Genomic DNA, 9504 nt, shown 5'->3' on the forward strand with positions numbered 1-9504 from the left:
CTTTTGAAGACAAAATTTCTTGGCTTCAAAAATATTTAAGAAACACAACTAACAAGAAATGAAATGTTTTTTAGTTTATTACAAGCTTAATATCGATGGAAAAAAAAATCAGGTACTTAAATAAAAGCCTAGAATGTTTGATGCCTAGGCCAACTTGAAATAACGTAGTTTTTAAGTAATACGACCGAGCTAACACTATTATCAAATAGTTTGAATTATTTATATTCTCTAGTTTCAGTTGTAGAGTTTGCGTTCAGTTTCTAAAAAGGTTACTTATTTTACGTTAATCATCTTTCCTATTTCGCTCATTTCTCTTTTCCTGCCAGAATGTAAATTTCTAATGCTCGTGGCATTCAAATGGGGTATAAAGAAGAAAGTATTTAAAGGGTAAAATTAGAACGTGTCCTGCTTGCCTGAAGGCCACGTTGCTTCTTCGGTTCTCTTCCTAGTTATTCTGCAGCATTTCGTTATTCTCGCCATTAAGCCTGTTACGCCGGTCAGAGCCAACTTGCGCGTTAGGCTAACTTACCTGTCTTAGTTTTAGTTCATCCATCCTCTTTGATTTAAGCCAAGATTGTTGGCTTCTGGAAGTGGTGCCGTCTGTTTAATTTATCTTAGTCAAATAAAAGGATCCTTTACACCCTTTTTATGTCTCTGTGGCAGATGAATTATTGTTATGTCTTAAAAGATATAACTGTAATTTGCTTCAGACTTAAAAGACATAACGATAATTGGTTTCAGTCTTAAGAGCTCTCGTACATTTGATGTTACCAAAGAGCACGAGACTCTACAAAAGAGTATAAATTAATTTTAAAAAAGGGTCATATGTTATGCATTTACTATTTCTAGGAATAATTTCTACAAATATTATTATCATTTATTAACACAAAAGCATAATTAATTTTCCTAAGTTTCATTAATTAAGCCTTCTACATCAAATAGTCTAAATTTTTCTGAAGTTCCTATTTTATCACCATGTAATAATTTTAATCAATTTGATTTTAGAGTGTTCTAGTTTCACGAGTGTGAGATTGAAATTTGCAAAATTTTTGCAAATTTAGAAAAATGCTGTTATGAATACATGTCAAAATACGTCGAATTAAATATTGCATATAAAAGTGTTAGTTGGTCAACAAAATTTCGTTTATTATTTAAACTATAAGCTAAATCTTTTATAAGAAAAGTGTGAAAAAATTGCAATAATGTTTTTAAATCTTTAATTATGTACTGAAATTGGTAAAGTTTTATAAACATTTATTCTGCAACTGACGATTATATTTTTTTACGATTAAATACCATATAATTCATATGGTATTTGATTTTGTGCATTTATTTAAATTCTGACTGATGGAGAAAGAGTATTTAGCTATATCAGAAAGCAAAGTTTTTCATCAAGGTATTGTTAATTGAAATATTATCATTTAAAGATTTTAAAAAATGTGAGGTTTCCTTAATTTTAATAATAAATTGTTTTGTATTTTGAATATTTACTGTTACTTCTCACTTTCCGTTTTCCTGCCAGAATGCAAATGAGTTAGCATGTATTTAAGTGAGGCTTTGGGATTGTTAAGACAGAGCGTGTTTTGCCTCTTGAAGGACATGGTACTAGGTTTGCTATTCTAAGATAAGAGTTCCAGTTTTCGGCGTCCCTTTCAGTTTTCTTAGTTGATATTCTGCTTATATAATTTTGTAGTAAATTTCAAAGGATATATTGGATTGAAGTATAAAGTAATGACTTCAATCATCCTATTTCAATCCAACATCAATAAATGTAATGACTTATATGCTTGATATCTGAATGGATTTAACATAGTTAAATCAATATTTAATATACTAATTCTGAAGGTCAATCACTGTCAATTAAATCAAAGGCATAGATTTCGAAAAATGTACGTATTTATTACAAGTTACCCAAAATAATTTTCTGATTTTACACTGTAGCAAAAAACTGATCTGAAAGAGATAAATGATTTTGAGTGTTTAGTTTTAATTTAATAGAGTCATCACTTATTATGACTTGCATTGGATATGAAATTTTGATACAAATGGAATTTTAAGCCATTTCACAGTATCCAGTGAATTTCGAACCAATTCATGCATCTTCATCGACCTCCACCAGCTCCAGCTCCACCTCCTGCTCCTGCATTCATGCCAAATCCAAAACCAGCTTCTCCTCCTGCACCTGCTCCTCCTTCTCCTCCTCCTCCGCCTCCAGCTCCTGCTCCCCCACCCAATGAGAAACCAGCTCCAGCTCCTGCTTCTCCTCCTCCTCCTTGAGGAAGTGCTGCAGTCATGGAAAGCAGCGTTATTGCGCAAAGAAGAACGCCAACAATCTGCGAGAAAGAGAGTGTGTCTAAACGCCCAGTGGCACTTTAATAAAATATTGAGGATACATTAGTTTAATGAATCAGTTTAGAAAACACTTAACGATGTTAAGTTAACACTTAACACTAACTAAACTCAATACACTAAAATTTTTATAATACATATTACATTGAACACTGCACTATATTTAGGACACCTTAAAAAACTCATTTCTACACTTAATACACTGTGCGTATTGGCTACACACAGTGCATTAAGCTTTGACATGCTTGATTCTACACACAGTGCATTAAGCTTTGACAGCTTTGGCAGTTTAATTGATATCTAGAGGCTAGCTACTCAGAAATCTTGATAGCTTCGGCTATATCTTTTAGTTAAGCTTACTTAAGCGCAATTGGAGTTAAAGCGCAATTGGAGGCATTGGTGTAAGTCCTGAGAAAGGGACCGTCTGTGAAATTCTTGTTTTGAGAAGTAAAGGGTAATTAACCCTTCTTGAGTTTTACGTATCTGTTTCTGAACTAAAGCGAATATTCGCTTACCTGTTCAAGAGAATCATGTACAGTTGTTAGATAAAACTCCGCATGTTTTTAAGTCAAATCAAATCCCCCCTTTCCAGTCCGGTATATACCAAATTAAAATATGAAGCTAAAAGCCTCGAAAATTAAAAAAAATCTTTCATTTTACTGCTTTGCCTAATAAAATGTATTTTAGTGCCTTAATAGTACAAACATATGCATTTATATGCGCAAGCAATCTGTAGGAATTTCTAAAAATATTATTCCATTATTCTCTAGCATATGTAAACACCATAGCATTAAATTCTATATATATAATAAGTAAGGTAAAATTCTAACTTAATTTGAAATATTCTCTAAATTCTCCTCTTTCATTTGGGTATTTCCCTTTTCTATTCTAAAAGTATTAACCACTCATAACAAATTTCTATAAACTGTTTCATTGGAAATTAATCAATGTGTTATAATTCTCACATGACACTAATGGCATAAGTACTTACAACACGCTTATACTAGTGAAAGTTTTAAATTTTGCGAACTGAACCAATCAAAATCAAGCTGCATCAAAGATGATTGAACTAGTTAATTAAAGCTGATTCACTTTTATGCATCCTTTCGAAGTACAATCTGAGCATATCTTTTCACTTCTCTTTCTCCTGCCAGCTTGTTATTGCTCCCATTTTTTTACTTGCTGCAAATATGTCATAAATATGGCAAAATTTGTTAGAGAATAGGCATGATGTTTTCACTGATTCAGCTGCTTCAGAACCACTTTTATTATTGTTTTATAAATAATAAAAGAAGGTATTTAATGGAATATGACTGTTATTACATATTTAGATTTCATGTCATTAACATTCAGAGAAGAATCTGACTTAAAAAGGAAATTGAATATGTAGTGCATTTTTAATTCCAATCAATACTCAATCGCGTACTTGCAGATGTCTAAAGCTTAATTCGCATACTAAGTATTATAAGTGATGCGTAGGATGTACCTTCTGTTTGGTAATTTCAAGCAAATGTTCCACATTTTTATAGTATTCATCCAGAGCAGCAACTGACCAAAGAGCAAGCTGACTCGACAGCAAGCTGGAAGGAGTGTGTGTCTGTGTGAGATTATGGCAAAGCACACTAGGGCGATTAGCCTAAGGGGAGGGATGCCTTCTTGGTGGAGTTCCTAAGGGAAACTGGCTCGCATACACGTTACACATGGGGAAAACCACGAAAAAACCCATGCAGCTAGCCCGTTTGCGGGATTCGAACCTCGGACCGAACTACCACTATGTTCAGTGTATCGAAAATTCTAAAGATATACTCATTTTAAAATTATTTTGCGATATTGCTGTTGAATTGAATTTTATGGTTTAAGTGCGAAGAACATGATATTTAAAAATAAAGGTAACCCACAAAACGTTAAAAAGTTCCCCTTTAGGCGTAATGTAAAATCTGAAAGCTTTCAGATTTTTTTTTTTTGTACAGTGTACGTTATTAAGAGATAATAAGATTTTATTGAGAGCATAGATATAAGTATTTAATTCAATATTTCACCGATACGGGGCTCTATAAAACATTGACAGGCATGATTATAATGAGTGTACCATTGAGAATCATTTATTCATGAGCAAAAAAATTCTCTTCTGTAGTATAAAGTAATTGTTCAGAGGGCTCGCCAATAGAAAAGTCTCTTGAACATTCGCTGAATGATGTTTTAATTATATTGTTCTTTCTACTATGGCAAAATGTAGTTTATTTGTGAAATAAAATATTTACTTCGTGGCATGATCATGCCAACCTACTCTTAGGAATATTTACTGCGTTTTTAATTACTAATATGTTACTGTGAATAAATCGATATAAATAAAAATATAAAAGCTTGAAATAAAACATGCTGAGTACTGTTTAGTTCAAAAACATTAGGGAAAATGAGCTTTCTATTCGAAATCGCCTGTCCATTGTAAGACGCATCCTATTTTTCGAAATGTTGGTATAAGAAATATACCTTATATTTCCGTGCGAAAACCGAAAGTGTTTCGCTACTGTAGTTTTGGTACCGGATTTCGTAAGGGACCGAAATGATTTCCAAATAATCAAATACGCATTAAGACAGCTTTTAAATGAATATAAATGATAAAAATATTTACAGATAACTGAATTCAGAGCTGATATCTTAAGTTAAATAATTTGAAATTTTTAAAGCTTTATTTAATCCTACCGCAACATTAGTGAAATTTCTTAATATCGGTATCTAAAAATTTCCAATAATTCTCCAAAGTACTTGCATTAGGGAAGCTCGTATAAATGCTATCGGCCTCTGTAGCACCATTAACATTGTTGTCATCCGCTTCGTATAATACAATCTTCAGTTCCCTACATAATGTTGTTCAGAAGAAGGTTCTCTATTGGCCGACCGGTAAGTTGCTGAACATTGTTAGTTCGACTCCAGGCGAACAGTTGACTGCATGGTTGGCTTTTGTGGTTTTCGCTATGTGTAACGTGAATACGAGCCAGTTCCCTTTAGAAAAACCTGCAAGTAAGCATACAACCCTAAAGTACCCTACGAAAAAAAAAAAAAAAAAGGGGGGGGGGTGAGTTCTATATCTGCTGTTCTATTGGGCAGATTGACGAAATTCAACTTGCGTTTTTCATGTCTGAAAAGCACGACTTAGGATATGTATTAGATTTATATTTAGCACTGTTCTAATGTAGATATTTGACACAAAATTGGAATTTTTCTGAATAACATGCCAATTGTTTCCGATATTTCGATTCTACGACTCAAATTACGCCAAACTGTCAAGTTTTGTAAAAATCGCACGAGTAGTTTTTGAAACATAGCTCTCAAAAAATTTAGCTCCATTGTTAATTGAATTTGGTTATATTTATTAATATCGCTTTTTTTATTAAACTTATTTGATTCTTCCTTTTACATTTCGAAGTTTAGGTTCATTCCAAATAAAATTCGCCCATTTTTTATGATTTATTTAAAAAATTTGTATTTTAAAATAGTTTTTATAAATTTTTCGAAAAAAATTTTGAATTACAGTCTGTACAATTTTAGCATCATCTTAAAGTAGATGTATTTATAAGCATACTTGCAAAATATTAGCGTTTGTTATTTAAAGTTTTCGAAGCCATACTTAAATTTATATACTGACGGGTTTAGAAATTTGCATATTTGTTGAAAGAGATAATAATATCAAATGTGGTTTAGGCACTTTGTTAAAATTATTTGAAAGCGGGAGCGATGTAACATTTTCCCTCTCATGCACCATGTACAAAGGAAAAGGAAAATAGGTTGCCAAATATTAAGCAGTTCGCCAAGTTAATTCTTCTTGGTGAAAACGGAAAAAATGCGCCAAGATAAATATTTGAATTTCTACGTACATTTCTCACCAATCGTACAAAATTTAATATTTAGGCGTAATCGGAGTCGTAGAATCGGAATATGGAAAAAAATGGCCTGTCATTTCAGGAAAAGTCCGATTTTGTGTCAAAATACCTATGTTACAATAATGCTATATGCAAATCTAATATATATCATAAGTCGCGCTTTCGAGACATAAAACACGCAGTTTGAACTTCGTGAATAGTCTCAGTAGAATGGGAGATATAGAACTGTTCCATTTCCTTTTGCGTAGTATACGTTTCCACAATCAAATAAACCAAACCAATGTTTAGTAAAAATGGTAACTTTTAGTTTAAATATGGTAGAATAAGCTGTTATTTTTAATTAGGACAACTTTCACTATATAGCAGAAATTAGGATAATACAATTGAGGTAAAAAAATGTCGTGACTGCTTAAAAATGGTCACGAGAAGTAAGATCCACAGTAAAATTTGCCAAGCTGCCGTCAAATCTTCGAGTGACGCTCCTACCCCAAAACTGAGAAAAATTTATTGAAACATAAACTATCATTTCGTTTTATAATACTCCAACTTCTAGTTTTTTGAATGAAAGCTGAAGATAAGATGGTAATTACTTTCAGCTCATCTGATATGCCTGACAGATGTCAACTATAGCTAAGTTAGAGGATTACTTATTCTTACTTTCGATTCGATTTCGATATTATATATATAGGAGTTATAAAGCATCTTAAATTTGAAGCAATTCATTAACTGAAATATATTTCTAGTATTTTTTTATTACGTATCATTAATTTCTCTTGCTATAAGATCATACATAACTGTTGCATCTAAATTTTTCCTTCATTATTAAAGAGATGTATTATAAGGTTATAATGAATTTTCATTCAGGGGAAGTTATTTTATATGCAAGAGAAACACATTAATATAAAATTTTAATTAGTTAAATGACGTAGATTTTGAATAAAACTCCATTCATTTCGGGGATCAGATATCGGTCTTTCTTCTTCAGGATCAAACTAATTTTATCAATTTTCTCTGAAAAATTTTACTTTGATGGGATTTAAAAAACAGTTATACTAATAACCTCACAAAGGAATAGCCATACTCACCAGCGGTCTCAACATAGTTAGATTCGGATACACTATTCGACAAATCAGCGAAACTTAAATTAGATAATCTTTATATACAAAAGCGAACAAATTGTGAATTGAGAAATTGCGTGCAGGATGTTCACAATATCCTTCCTAAAATATCGAAATTATATTGGGATTTTCCTTGAGGTTATAATATTCGAAAACAAATATTTTTTACGGGAAGTAGATTTCGTGTGAGTTCTTTCCTCCCTCTATTATCCAATCAAGGTTACTTTTAGCGAACCATTGCGCAATCAGTTTTCTTTATTCTACATTCTTATCCACATACAACTGAATTCATTGGTAGCCTCTTTCTTTGATTACTAACAAAACAAATGGCGGGAAATAGTAAACAATTACTCAAGAAGATTGAAATTATAACTCTTTTTCCTCGAATTAAATGCAGAAAACCAGTTTGTGGAAACTAAAAATCATGTAACAGTAAAAATGCTGTAACCTAAGACACTTAAAAATGATTATATTTCATGATTTTCTTTTCACACATGTTAAAAACCTCTCAACAGTGGACGTTTTTCTAACAATGAATTTTGTCCATTAAAAAGAACTTTACTCAGAAGATCAAAAAATTTAAATTTCAGAACGATTTAACCTTATTTTTTATTGTACGAACTTAAATGTTTACGTTCTGTATTACAAAGAAGATTTCTAAGACGAGCATATATAAAGCTGGAAAAAAATGACACTGATGTGCAAATCTTATGTTCCTTTGTTTCTGTTGGTTTGGGTTTCTTGCAGTATCTTCGTAATAACAAGCCTGAAAAATAAAAATTATGTCACAAAAACCTCATATACCCACATTAATAAAGCACACATGGAGAAACGAATGCGAAGAAAAAATCAGAGAACTTAGAAATGATACTTTGATACTTTGTTGGTTATTCTGGCATGCAGCAGGAGATGCACTATTCCTGCTCTTTCCAGACTCCTGAATGAGTCTCCTTAGAGTCTAACGTATGTAAAAGTCCAAAAATGAAGCTTCTCCAGTTGAGATAGCCTTGTAAAAGAAAAGAGAAATGAAGTACTGAGTTTCGGTAATCAGCAAGCCATGTCTGGGGTAGAGGCAGCTGCAAAACGACAAACTTAGTAATACTGCCCATTCATGGAATAAAGACCAAAATGTAATGTTCAAAAAGTAGTAGACAAACGATGGTTTACACATGCATCAATTCCATTTATGGAATAAGACAGAAAATAGTATTTGTTAGAAATGCTTAAGACCAGTGATTGCTTTGCAGCCTCTTCTATGGCTAACACGAGATGGTAAATAAGGTACGTACTATTATAAAGTTAAAACGTTGGTAACAAGACAAAATCCGCCGACGAAAAATCAGTTAAGTCTGCTTAAAGACTTTTGAGCTCTTCTTAAAAAGTATTTAATACATCTGTAGCAAAAATAAACAAAATAATAAATGAAGATTTGTAACTTAGAAAAGCTAGAAAGCATAATGCTCACCAGTTCCTGTTAAGGCATGTGTCTCCACGCAAAAGAGTCTATAGAATACGGTATGAAAACTACATTGCTCAAAAGAATTAATCCTACTACTGCGAATTTAGAAAAAATATTACCCCTTTTTCTGTCCAAGTGAACAAAATATGTCATAAATGAGGTTAATTTAGCATTTGGGATTTTTTGACAAAAGATTTTTCAAGCCAAAGTCTTGGACACATATGTCCCAGCCGTAGTTAATGGTGGGATACATATGTCCCACACGTAGAGATCGACTTCTTTAAGCACACCTATTATTCTGGAAAATATTATTATATGAAATAAATTTTACATCGTATGGTACAGGGTAAAACATTCTTTGCAGTCTCCAACATTACACATTGGACAACTCATATTTTCTATATGTTCATTTGTGTACAACGAGGGCGGCGGCATTTTTATTTTCCAGTTATTGGACGATGATCCTCCACATTCAGGAGCTTCTAAGTACTTTTTAACCCAGCAGTAGTTTATAAACTTTAAGTATTTTTAGTGGAACATACATGTCCCGTTAGTAGTGTAAGGCTTAAGGGATGTTATGAATTTGGATGTAAATTGCGGATGAGGAAATGCTTTGGTGACTGCTATACTATGATGTATAGGGGTTTAAGATGCGAGGAAAGGAAAAGAAGCAACGAACAAGGAATAATAAAATTTA

At 32.3% G+C, this 9504-nt stretch overlaps 1 long non-coding RNA gene across 1 annotated transcript; it reads right to left on the reverse strand.

The window, feature by feature from the left end:
• Positions 1 to 1878: 1878 nt before the first annotated feature.
• LOC118201949 (uncharacterized) lies at positions 1879 to 7460 on the reverse strand. Its single transcript, XR_015042282.1, has 2 exons — positions 7316 to 7460; positions 1879 to 2333 (listed from the first exon to the last, which is right to left on the reverse strand). It is a non-coding gene; the product is annotated as an uncharacterized LOC118201949 (long non-coding RNA).
• Between the last annotated feature and the right edge of the window lie 2044 nt (positions 7461 to 9504).

This window comes from Stegodyphus dumicola, chromosome 7, assembly GCF_044657685.1.
Source record: "Stegodyphus dumicola isolate Sdum_Otavi_A_Nest chromosome 7, ASM4465768v1".
Classification (NCBI taxonomy): domain Eukaryota; kingdom Metazoa; phylum Arthropoda; class Arachnida; order Araneae; family Eresidae; genus Stegodyphus; species Stegodyphus dumicola.